Below are 13,484 nucleotides of genomic sequence, written 5' to 3'. Positions count from 1 at the left end.
GCATATTTTAGTTATTTGTGTAAAACTTGGAATTTGAGTGAGACCGCATCTTGTTTTGACGTTAGCCTCAGAGTCACAGACTCTGCTTGCCCACACTGGCAGTGTGTAGTAGTAGGCTACAGTACTGTCTTCAATGCCACAGCTGTGGCTAAACTTTTTTTTATTTTTTTATTAACTACTTACTAACCGAGAGTGAGGTCATGCCGGGAAATATCAAACTGAGGCTGGAACGTATCGACCGAGCGAGGTTGATAAGGCAAAGCTGAGGGTTGATATTTCCCGGCATGACCGAACGGTCAGGTTAGTAAGTAATTTATTATATGGCATTTTTAGCTTTTCGTTTTGTAAACGAAAATAAATGGTACCTCTAGGCTAATTGTAGCTTGCTCTCAAGTCTTCTCACGGTGTTTCATGTGTTGCCTAGCAACTCATTACTTTTGATAGTGTAGTGTGGTTTGCACGGTTAAGATTAGCAATACTTAGTTTATAATAAAGTATAGTAGTTCTTGGGGAACCACCTCTGATTTGTGGAAGGGACAGAGGAAACCTTGTTTAATAAAATAGCACTCGTAATAATCAGTCTAATCTTAAGTAGTGAATTCTATGAAAGTAGAGCCAATCATATAACGTGAGAGATGAGTAAGTATTATACACAATGATTTATTTAAGAGAATGTAAGTATAGTGAACACATACCAGATAAGTTATGGGTTAGTTGGGCTAAAGCAGTACAGTAGGCCTAGATTCTAATGCGAGCGCACTACACAATGGTTGCGTAGAGCGCGTGAAGGGGGAGGGGGAGAAGTTGAGGAAGAGGTAGAGAGGAAGAGGCTTCTATAGTAACAATGGACGATCAATGGAAACTGACCTAACGATGATTAAGTTAAATCATTTGTAAAATACAATCAAACATCAACAATTCAAACACAACATGCCAATATGTCACAAGTAAGAAATATTGCAAATCGCAGTTACTTTTGTCGGTTTGAAGAACGGAGTCAATGGTTCGTTATGTCTAACGAATAAAAACGGAATCTCTCGTCAAAGTACCGGGCGCAAAGTGAATGTGCAGGTTATGAGGAAATAGACTAGAGTGTGCACCTCCAGTTGATCCTACGAACGAGCGGGGGTGATTGTACGTTTGGGGGTTAAATACCCCAAAGAACAAGGGGGTCATCCCTGTGAAGGTGACCTCTCTCATTGGTCAGTTACTTCCACCTGGGCGTTGTCCTGGGACCTACCCAGAGGTGTGAAGTGGCTGATAGTTTTGAGTTCCATTATCTCAAATGTCCATGGAATGCCCAAACTTCAGAATATAACAATACAACGTTCATAACTGGTTTTGTTAGTATGATACAATTATTTTGATACCAAGACTGATTTAACTATACCCCCATGCTGGGTCAGGAATTTGAAGCTCCTACTCTGGGAGATAAGGACAAAGGGGGACAGACCCTTTCCTCGTCGGGGTAGGGGAAGGTGTGGATGGTACCATGCTTTGTCTGTGGACTCTCTGCTACAATAGAAAGCGGACAACATGGTTCTGCTAAAATGGCTTTAATTCTAACACAAATAACGACTCTTTTAGAAAGTTAACAATTTCTTCGTCGCTGTTGATGTTTTCAGTATTGTCTGGATAGTAAAACTCAGCAACTGACTCGTCGATATCGCTCATTTTGAAGATGACATCAGAGGGCAATAAGATACTTATCAGACCGCGGTCAATACGCGGCTGGCATTAGAAAGCTTGTACCGTCTTTGCCATATAATAATGTCTTATTATACTGCTGTTCTTAATGCTGTAGAATGCTCCATTCACTTGAATGGGGCTTCCCAACGTTCTGCGGTGAACAATTTTCTCATATTTGATCGTTGCTATGCATATTTGACCGCTGTCAAGGGAAGTGCCGTTTTTGCCTAGGATTCACGTCTTTTGTAGCACTCCACAAGTAGTCCGGTAACTTTTCAACCCCAGCGTACTCTGTTGTTTAGCAACGTCAACTGATTTGAAGCCTCGAATGTTGAAAGTCTATGAAGTTCATCATCTTTGGCTAACTATTTCACTGCTGATCAACAATACGAATGGTAACACAGTGTGTCTTTTTACAATGTATTTGTTATCAGTGAAGTGTGGATAGCAATGGCAGCTAGCTTGCTTCTAGGAAGCTGCTTTTGAATTAGCCATGTCCCCCTAAATTAATATCAAACTTATATACGTTTTGGGGGGCTTATTTTCAGTTAGCAGACGGTACTATTTGAATCGCAATTCCATCTGAAATACTGCCAGTGACAACGTTGTTACAGTAGCTTGTTTCAAAGGGTGTTCTTCATGAATTGTGCAATATGAGTAGGCTAAATGCTTGAAAATATCACGAGAAGGGAAAACAGACCCACCTGCAACCGACGCAAGCAAGCACACCCTACAATTTCCCCAGAAAATGTACCCTCTATAGTTACTGGTTGTTATTTAAAGGTTGTTGAGGTGAACATTACCCCACAAAAACGTATAAAAAATACATTTAGAAGCTTCGATATCGTGAATCTCTGTAAAATCCGAGTCTTAAGGATGACGTATAATGGATAAAGAGTTAATAAAGTCCTGCGTGTGATAGAGACGCATTTTCTGTTGATATAAATGATGGGAGGAATTTGAGTATAAACTGCACGCAAAATATATATATAACATATATATAACATACATATATATATAACATATATATACATTACAAATATATGGCACGCAAAATAGATGTGTAAACCCGTGTCATAGATATGCAGAAGTATGAGACTGGGTTGGCGGAGCGGACTCCATGCCGACTGCCAAGTCTTCTGCCTCTTTGTTAGGCTGTCACTCATAATTCCCGCCTCTGAGTTCAAGCCACGCCCCCTACGTAAAATCGGGGCCAAAAGTCTGAAACTGAAAAAAAAGAAGCCGTAAAAAAAGGTTTTGAATGTGAAAACATGAAATGTGAAAATATGAAAATATATAATTTATTCAAAAATTGTATTCAACCTGAAACAAATTGATATACTTATTTATTCTTTGAATACATGGTTTTATTTTTCAAGTTTTCGACCAAAAGGTACATTTTCAATGGCAAACTTTAGTTTTTTGACTAATGATTTTTATTTCAGAATTAACAAAACATTTGGCCCTGATTTAGCTCATGCCCATAGTCAGCTCGACCCTCCATCAGCCTATGGATGCCTGTTTTAAATGCAATCATCAGTAGCTCCCGTCAGTACATACTTTTCCCATACACAGTAGCATAACAGGTAGAAGTAAAACAAGGCGTCTTTGTGGTCAATGGCTTCCCAAACACAATTGGAGCGGTGGACTGCACCCACGTTGCAATAAAAGCACCATCCCTGAACAAGTTCAATTACGTGAACAGAAAAGGCTTTCACTCAATTAATGTGCAAATCATCTCGGATGCGCAATCAAACTTGTTGAACATGGTGGCGAGATGGCAGGGGGGAATGCACAACTCATTAATTTTGCGAAACAACGTTGGCCTTCGCTTACAGGAGGGAGCTGTTCAGGATGGATGGCTTATTGGTATGTATTGCCCAGGCATCAAGTATTTGCCATTAGTGTATTCTATTTATCTATTAGTTTCCCTGAAGGAGACAGAGGTTATCCATTGAAACCATGACTGATGACTTCTTTGACCAATCCTGTGACGGCACAAGAGAGAGCCCATAATGCTGCAGACATAATGCAGTCTCACAAGGTCGATCGTGGAGCGCACAATTGGAACTCTGAAAGGCCGGTGGCTCTGTTTGTCATCTGCTGGGGGTGCTTTGCAGTATAGACCGGAAAAGGCTTGCAACATAGTCATGGCCTGTTGTGTACTACATAACATGGCCATCAAGCATGGCATTCCACTTGTTCAGGTAGACCAACCTGACCGATGCCAGAGGCACCACCTTTCCAACCTCCAAATGCCTTTGCAGATCAAAGGAGGAGGGAGATAATTCAACGTTTGAGTTGAATTATCTCCCCCCCCCCCCCCCAGAAAAGAACAGCCCAAATGCCTTTAGCTCATTTATGTAATATTTGACTGGCACAGTTAACCAGTTGCTGTAGGGATTGATTAATGTCATTGAGTGCAGTGTAGATGCCAGTTAAATTATAATTTATTTCTTTAAAGGGATTTGATTATTTTGTCTTGTTTCTGTAGGACTGATTCTGTCAGGACCCTTGGCTCACGGGTTGATGTGGCGCGGGAGTGTGGCACCTCAATATGCGTCGGAGTGGGGGGGAAGACTTGCATCTCCCACAATGACTCCGGCACTGTCTCCACTCACTGCAATTTATGGAATTATTCGATTACTGCATCAGATCAGATTATAATTTCCTGTCGAATAAAGTGGTGATCATAATATTGACAACTCTGTTGTAAATCAAAAAATTTCTTCTAACCTTCAACCTAACCACAAGTAGACACCGGTGAATTGGACACGGTAGGACCTGCGACTAGGTCACTGTCTCCACCTGACACAATTCCAGACAGCAATGTTTCTCCAACAATTGTTGCAATTCTTTGCATGGGAGAAACGCTTGTCTTAACTTGCCCACCTCCAGTTGCAGCAATGTCTCGCCTGTGTATGACTACGGCCTTTTTTGCACTTGATTTTAAATCAAACCACTTTTTTTTTTATATCTGAGAGCGCCTCTGAGAAGATGCTGCGTTAACAGCAATCGCTACCTTTTCCCACAGACTACTCTTTTTTGTTGTTGGTCAAAGCACCGCTAAGTGTTCCAAACAAAACTTTGTGGTTGCACTCAACCTCCGACACCAAAACCTCAATTTAATTTTGCAAAAAATAACTTTTCTTTCTTTTATTTCTAGCTTACATTACATCGCTTTGACACAGCATGAATAAAAGATGGACAGTAAATGTTCCCTGGCACACACGCACACGCAGGCACTGTCCTATATCCCATTCTTTCCAGTACAGTGACCATTGACCACAGCCGAGGCTAAAATATCTGGGACGGACCGTGGAGCAGGTGGCCGTTAAATCCTCCATTTACTCCGGCTGGATCCAGGCCTTTCCGAGCGACCCCCCCGTTTAGCCGTACCTGTGCTTCCACCTCAGATACATCACGCTGGTGGCACTCTGCACAACAACAACAACACTGTTAGTGTCTCTCCATAAGACAGTGATTATAACTCCCTGTTCCTGTAGAGGGAGCCCCTTCCCTATAAGTGTGTGTGTGTACCTACCGTTGGACACCCGTCTCCTGTAGTACAGTCGTCCTCTCAGTATCTCCTCGTCCGGCTCAAAGGGGATGTCCCCATACACCATGTCATACAGCAGGACGCCTAGCGACCACACGTTTGCCGAGCGACAGTGGCATCTATGGAAGCGGATCCACTCGGGGCTGTACACTCTGGTACCTGGGGGCAGGAAACAGGAAGCAGATGAGTGGTGATGTTCCAAAGATGTGTGATGTTATGGGAATTTCATAACGTCACTGCAGGTGTTTTTAGTTTTGTTTTAAAATGCGTAAGAAAGAGTCCTTTTAGGGGCGAATGTTGACATCAAAGTTGACAGTCATTTGATTTGGCCCTGTAATATTTATACTCAAAACATTCAATCTCAACCACTCTGGTCTTTTTTAAATTTTTATGGTGTCGTGTCTGTTTGCTTGTCCCAGTGTTATTGTGGCTACTGTGTTTGTGTTTGAAAATCTCAATAAATATACATTGAAAAAAAAAAAAAAAAACTCTCCTTCCCTCTCTCTAGCACAGAGCTTTCCATCCGCGTGACCTGCCCCCCCTCTCTCCCCCTGTTCTGTTCCTTCCTTCCTCCCCTTCCCACGGGCAAGAGTAACTTGGAAACCAAACAAACTCGAATGCGCATCGAGAGCCATCACGTGAACACCAGGCTCCAGTTTCACAACAAACAGACGTTACTTGACGACTGACCCAACACCCACACAACCTGCCGAAAGCCAGCAGTTTAGACCGACACAACCTTACATTTAGTCATTTAGCAGACGCACTTTTCCAGAGCGACTTAGACCAAAACAACAGCGGTAAACATCTATATGTAGGCTAAACTAAACGAGTTGCATCACACACAACGTTCAAAACTATTATATTTACACCTCTATATAATCAAGTCGTTGTAATAAAATTGGTTCATTTCCGTCAGGTATACATTGATTATAAATCTTACCTACGCATTGGAGCTACACCTCGAGGGAAAATCCGCTACGAGGCACAGAAAACAAACATATGCGTCACAGGCTCGTCAACGCCCCTGCCGTTATCATGAGCTACCAGCCCATCAGGCTATCAAGGGCAAATCAACGGAATTGCATACATCCGTAGTATGTAAACATACGGTCGTGAATCACACACCACATTGTACAGAACTGTGCAACGTACCACAGAAACACCAAAACATAATTGTCACATAGCCAATGTGTACCGACCCATCGCCTAAAAGCACAGCAATGAACAGTTGGATTTAAAAAGCTACGTACCATCAAAATCGGTGTAGACTGTGTCCTTGAGAATGGCTCCGGAGCCAAAGTCAATAAGCGTGAGTTCCCGGGTACGGAGATCCACAAGCAAGTTCTCGTCTTCGATGTCTCTGTGCACCACCCCGCAGTTGTAACAGTGCCGCACTGCATCCACAACCTGCCGGAAAAAAACCCTCGCCGTGTCCTCGTCCAGTGCGCCCTTCTCCGTGATGAAATCAAATAAATCCTTGACGAGCTCTGGTCTCTCCATGACGATAAACCAGCCCTCCGGTCGCTCGTACCAGTCCAGCAGTTTAAAAAACCCCAAAACGACGAACTCACTTTCTTCAGTAGGAGGATTTCCAAAGGCACGATGGCACCGTTCTGTGAAAAGCGAACGAACGATTTAGAGCCACACTTTGACGTAACCTAAACAAACTCGTAACGGTTTAAATTAGGCTACTTACAATCGTGCCCCACTTGGTCACTCTTTCCTTCGCTACATGTTTTACAGCAACCTGAAATTAGATCACACTAGGGCTGCAACTAACGATTATTTTAGTAATCGATTAATCTGGCGATTCTTTTTCGATTAATTGATGAATCGGATAAAAAAACAAAAAAGCATTAATTTCCAACCCTTTATTCAAAAACAGAACTGACAGTGCAAAACATCTTCAGAATGTGCACAAACAGGCATACAATTTTGAAAAGGTTATTAATATTAGCTTGGATCTAATGCTATTTTCAGAGATGAGCAATTTATTTGAGTTTTGTTTAAAACATTTTTTTAAATTGAAAGGTTGTGGAAGTAGGCCAGACTTTGTTAAAATAATCTGGTGTATATGTAGGATTTTTTGACACAATTTTGAATTAAGTTAAATGTCACATGACATGCTGTTTTTGGATGCTTTTATATAGGAATTAGTGGTCCCCTAATACTGTATCTGAAGTCTCTTTCCCGAAATTCAGCCTTGGTGCAGAATTATAGCCACCACGAGTAGTCCCACAATCAGCTTTCCTCAGAACGCGCTGTTTCTGTGTCTGTAGCTTTAAATGCTAAATGAGGAGGAGAGGCGGCACCATGCGCTTATGTTTACAGTGGATGTATAGCAATTGCTCGTTGACCCATTGCTGTAAGATGCCTCGAATTTGCCCATTCTCATCTGATAACCCTGGTTTGCAGAGCTGCACACTCAGTCATTTCAATGTGGGGAAAGGCGGATATTGCGAACGCCATAACACCAACAGCAGAACGTTATCCACATCAACAAAGCGTACAACACTGCTTACAGAATGTGTATTCACACACATACTTGATGCTGACTACCTTTACAGTGGCGACAGTACCTCAGCTGATGGCTGCAGAGCTAATGTTACAGCCAGATTCTAAGGGTAGCAAGCTAGGTAACCATATCGCAAGCAACAAAATGATATAGCGTTAGTTGACTTACTTGTCCGAGGTTTGTAGCTGGACCAAGGAGTAGGCTACTGATCCAGAATTCAATTTCAGACGGTCAGCAAGGCCAACTTTGTATTGGCTCAAGTTAAGGAAACAGTGGTGGCTGAAATGTTTGGCGCAAACATGCAAAACTTTGAGAGTTTGTGTCGGCGAATTTCCAGCGAAAATATGTGCAGAGACTCCTCGTGACGTCAAAAGGAGTAGATGTTAAATAACCTCCTATATTGAAGTTTTCATGTCATGTGACCTTTAAGATTTGCGAGGATTGAGCTATTTTTAAAGATCAGTGATTTTTATCATTTTATTTGAAACTTTGTTGAAAAAGTAAAGGCTGTGGAAGTATACCAGACATTGTTAAGATACTCTGGTGTCTGTCTGAGGTTTTATATTTATAAAAATATTATAAAAGTCGAATTTTTTCTAAATGGTATGGGTAGTTTTCACCCAGTCCCTAGCGCGACGCTGCAAAGTAACGTCTTCCGAATGTGAGATGAATGTCAAATATGAAACTAACTTCACCCTGGTCAATAAACACACCTTTTCGACGTATTTAGTGTGAAATGCTCCCACACCTTGGATGACTTAGGTCGTACTGATTTCTCCCCCTTGTGTTTCAGAACAACGTTACTCAACAACGTCTCTCCGATGGTCTTTCCTGTACCTCCGCTTTGCTCCACTCTCAACTAAACTTTTTTTTAAATACTCAAACATCTCCGCGATTGACTTGACTTATTGAGTGGTGTAATAATTGCGCAACACAACGAATCGATAATGAAATTTGTTGCCAACGCAACTAACGCTTTTTCTAGAAAAGGCTGTTCCTGCGAAACAGCAGTGAGAATGCTGAAAACCTTAATGGGGATAGCTGACCATGCTAAAAAAGCTGAAAATTGTGAAACATTTTTGAACAAGTTATATGCTGAAGCTTCAAAGCAGCTTCAAATGTAGCTGGAATCCACACCTCAAACAAGTTAACCTAGACGCAAAACTGTACGTCCAATCCAAAAAATTTGGATATTTTCCGAGACCCAAGACTTGGCCGAAACCATTTATGTCCTTTATGTGTTTGTGCGGTCAGAAATACGACTCTACCGGCAGTTTTAAAATCGTCTTCCTTTCGGCCTTCTCTGACTAATTTTACCCACCTTTCCATTGAAGTTAGTGAGAGAATTTGAAAGGCTGCTCTCGCTTCAAGGCTCAAAGCTGAAAATCTGTAAATGTGAGCGCTTTAGTAGTTAAATTGACTTAAAGAGGACAAGTTTTCCTGAATTTTAAGGTATAACTTGTTTCTGTAAGTTAAACTATATGAACGTCAGAGGAATTTGTTTTACATTTTAGTTCAATATCAGAAAAGGAGCAGCTGCTCAAATCATAAAAATCAAGGAGCTTAATTTTTCATGTATTTAAAACTGTTTTTCTAAAACTGGTTGTTCCCATCCTTGATTGTGATTGGCTATATTGAATTCCATGCCATTGTAAAATCCAGCATAACCTCACAGGTTGTTCTTTAACATTCCATATTACTCGATTACTTCGAATATTTCAAATTGAAAAAGACGGTAAAGATGACCATCTGGCTGTTGCGTGGCAACGATTTATGTAGGAACTATACTTTAGCGTCGTGCCTAACCACTCCCCTTACCTGTTCTAAAATCAGCGTAAACCAGGGCCTGTTGGGGCCTCTTGTTAGCCAGGCTAGTTTCACTCGGTCAGCCTATTTAAAGGTCTCTGACAGTCAGAATCACTGCTTACAGGCAAAGGTCGAGCTGGTCCTTGGTCAGATGTGTATATTGACCAGTTTAGAGCTAAATACTCTTGCCAGAGCCTGGAATCTAGCCAAATGTTTGGAGTGACTGCATGGCCGGGTCTCCATCAGTTCAACACATTTGGATTCAAGTTCAAGTAATGCCACTGCATTTCACAGTCAAAACTGTAGTTTATGTCAAGTGTAGATGTAAAAAGCTTCCTTTTTCACAACTGACATGGATCCTTTCTTCACTTTTACAGGTCTGGAGGGTCATGCAGAGGCCTGCTCAACAGAGTTCAACAGAGGATGCTGAGAGAAAAACATATCCCTTGCTGGACTACCCCCCGCTAGCTGGACAGCTTTTCATCAGCCCTGACCCCAGGACAGCTTCACCCAGCTGGCCTGCTCTGACTGCCTGCCTGCAGGCCCTGCTTGCCCCTGCCTGCCAGCCCTCCAGAGACAGACAGTCACCCCACAGACACAGAAGCTCTGCAGACTGCTTTTTTGAGAACATTGATGAAAAAGGACAAACCAGCATTTTTTACTTTGAGGAAAATCTAAATGTTGAATCCTTTCCATGTCCCAGCATGCCAAGCTGCTGACCTTTAGTGTCAACCGGAAACCAGCCTCCATGACGGCCAACAACGAGTTTCCAGGTCCCATCCAACGTCTATAAAGCCGAACAATGGATTTTTGGTGTTTCAAAACCCATTGACACTGTATGACTATGTTTAGCTTGTGTTCTGCTCCTCTCTCTTGCCAACCGTCTCTGGAGGAGGGGATCCCTCTCTGAATTGCTCCTCCCAAGGTTTCTTCCATTTTTTCCTCCCGTTGGGAGTTTTTCTGGGAGTTTTTCCTTGTCTTCCTTGAGGGTTTAGGTTGGTTGAGGGGCAGTTCTATGGGCGTATGTGAAGCCCTCTGTGACATGCTTGCGTGTAAAAAGGGCTATACAAATAAATTTGATTTGATACTGCGTGTCATAGATGTGGAATGTCTAACCACACAGCAGATGACTGCGGAGCTAGAACTGCTAAATGCCTCTACTGTAAGAAGGTGGGTCATTATGCTCGAGTTTGTAGGAAAAAGAACAGCTCGACCCGAGAAATTGAAATCAAAGGCAAAAATGATTCAAAACAAAGACAATCAGAAAAGCCTATTAGGATTGTAAATGAGCAGAATTCAGATGATTCTGATGAATTTGTTTATTCAGTGGATCCAGAAGGCAAAGAAACAATCCAAATTAATGCACAAAAAGTGAAGATGGTAATTGATACAAAAAGCAGCAGAAACTTCATAGGAGATGGTCTTTACAATAGACTGTTTAAAAGAAATACAAAGTTGAGACAGACAACCAAGAAGTTTTATGCATATGGACAGAAAACACCTTTGCCGTGCATTGGATTTTTTGAAGCTGAGCTTTGCTGGAAGGACAGCAAGATAAAGGATGATGTCTATGTTATCAGAGGAGATGTTGAAGCACTGTTAGGAAGAACATCTAGCTTCTCAATGAAAATTCTGAACAAGTAAGAGACAATCAACACGGTACAACATATAGCAGAAAGATTTCAGAACTTGTTTGAAGAATATGCAGAACTTTTCAAAGGACTAGGAAAAGTGAATGGCTACACGCACAAAGTGACAGTAGATCCATCAGTACCACCAGTAGCACAGAAACTGAGACAAATTCCATATCACATGAAGGAAGTAGTGAATCAGGAATTAGACAAAATGCTTGAGCAGGATATCATAGAGGGAGTCAATGAAGGATCTGAATGGGTGTCAAACCTACTGCTCACACCGAAGAAAGGTACAGCTGAGATGAGACTATGCGTAGACCTCAGAGAAGTGAACAAAGCTGTCATCAGAGAAAGGCATCCCGTACCAACTGTTGATAGTATATTGCAAGCAGTTCAGGGTTCTAAAGTCTATGCAAAACTCGATGCCAGGAAAGGTTTTTGGCAAATTGAATTAGACCCAGAATCAAGGAAATTGACAACATTTATATCACACAGAGGCTGCTACAGATACAAAAAAGTCCCGTTTGGATTATCATCAGCACTTGAGGCCTACCAGAAGGCTATGGATTTATTGATAAGTGGAATGCCTGAAATTGTATGCTACATGGATGATATGGTTCTGTATGCAGATGATGAAGACCAGCTGGAAGAAAGGCTGAGGAAAGTGTTCAAGAGATTTCAAGAAAGAGGATTAACACTTAACAAAGACAAATGTGTGCTGGGACTGAAACAAATTGAAATACTTGGACATGTGATCTCAGGAGAAGGAATAAAGCCTGACCCAAAGAAAGTTGAAGCCATTAGCAAAGCACCAAGACCTGAGAATGTGACATTACTCCGTTCTTTCTTAGGCACATGTGTATTTTTGATGAAGTTCATTCCTAACTACGCCAACATATCAGAGCCACTAAGACGATTGACAAGAAAAGGTCAAGAATGGCAATGGAACAGTGAGACTGAAAAGTCATTTAATGACATGAAAAGAGCAATGGTAAGCCAACCATGTCTGGCATACTTCAGGCTGGACTCACAGGCTACTGTGATTTCAGATGCCAGTCCAATAGGATTAGGAGCTGTGCTACTTCAGAAACAGACTAACGGACAAAACAAACCAGTAGCTTATGGAAGTCGCTCACTAACCGCCACCGCGAGACGCTATTCTCAAATAGAACGTGAGGCTCTAGGATGTGTCTGGGCTGTAGAACACTTCAGAACATACTTATGGGGAAGTGTAATGTTGCAGATTCTCTCTCAAGACTTCCTTTGGCTGTAACAGAAGACAACAAATATGTTGACGATTACTTGGAGAGAGTACTTTCCATCATCACAAATGAAGTGCCTGCCATTACGCTTGATGACATCAGAAAAGACACACAGGAGGACGACGTACTACAGCAACTCGTTCCAATCATACAAACAGGACAATGGCCGACTCAGATTGCTGAGGAAATGCAACCATATAAAAGATGCGCAGATGAATTATCAACGCACACTGGATTGATCCTGAGAGCGCACCGGATCGTGCTGCCAAAAGGTAAAATCAGACAAGCAATGCATATAGCACATGAAACACATCAAGGAGTAGTGAGAACAAAACAATTTCTGAGAAATACGTTTTATTGGCCTAATATGGACATTGATATTGAGAGAATGATTAGGAACTGCAATGCTTGCGTTCTGAACAAACCACTACATGAAGATCAGCCACTCCAACCACTAGAGTTACCTCCAAGGCCATGGACAAAGTTAGGCATAGATTTAGTTGGCCCAATAGGAAATCTACACATACTGACAGTCATTGATTACTACACGTCTTACCCCAAAGCTATAGTGTTATCAGATATATCATCACAGTCAGTGATTGGAGAACTGATAAAAATCTTTGCACGCTTTCGATACCCCCTTGAGGTAGTGACTGATAATGGCAGACAATTTGTAGCTCATCTCTTCGAAGATTTTCTCAAAACTTGTGGAATCAAGCACATTAGGGCGTCACCCTATTACCCCAAGAGTAATGGTAAGATAGAACGTTTCCATCGTTACCTGAAGAAGGCCTTCAGATCAGCCAAATGTGAAGGAAAGAACTGGACGGAGGAATTGCCAAAGATTCTCATGGCAATGTACCACCCCTCACAGAGCATCAGGTGAAACTCCAGCCTACCTTATATTTGGTAGGTATATGCACACAAAACTACCAAACTTGGAGAAGGAAGAAGAAGAAGAATGCGGGATCAGAAAACATCATGACGAATACAAAAACAAAATGAAAGAGTATGCA

At 41.8% G+C, this 13,484-nt stretch overlaps 1 pseudogene across 1 annotated transcript in view; it reads right to left on the bottom strand.

The window, feature by feature from the left end:
* Positions 1 to 10,322, bottom strand: part of LOC146260422 (serine/threonine-protein kinase pim-3-like) — a 36,128-nt pseudogene extending 25,806 nt beyond the window's left edge. Inside the window, exons 1-5 of the transcript XR_014729546.1 lie at positions 10,293 to 10,322; positions 6,948 to 6,998; positions 6,502 to 6,864; positions 5,234 to 5,407; positions 5,007 to 5,126 (exon numbers count right to left, since the gene is read on the bottom strand). The product of XR_014729546.1 is annotated as a serine/threonine-protein kinase pim-3-like (transcript). The remainder of the gene's footprint in view (positions 1 to 5,006; positions 5,127 to 5,233; positions 5,408 to 6,501; positions 6,865 to 6,947; positions 6,999 to 10,292) is intronic.
* Between the last annotated feature and the right edge of the window lie 3,162 nt (positions 10,323 to 13,484).

Source organism: Hypomesus nipponensis, chromosome 13, assembly GCF_054491055.1.
Source record: "Hypomesus nipponensis isolate SF chromosome 13, ASM5449105v1, whole genome shotgun sequence".
NCBI classification, from domain to species: domain Eukaryota; kingdom Metazoa; phylum Chordata; class Actinopteri; order Osmeriformes; family Osmeridae; genus Hypomesus; species Hypomesus nipponensis.
This window is presented reverse-complemented; position numbering and strand designations above follow the sequence as displayed.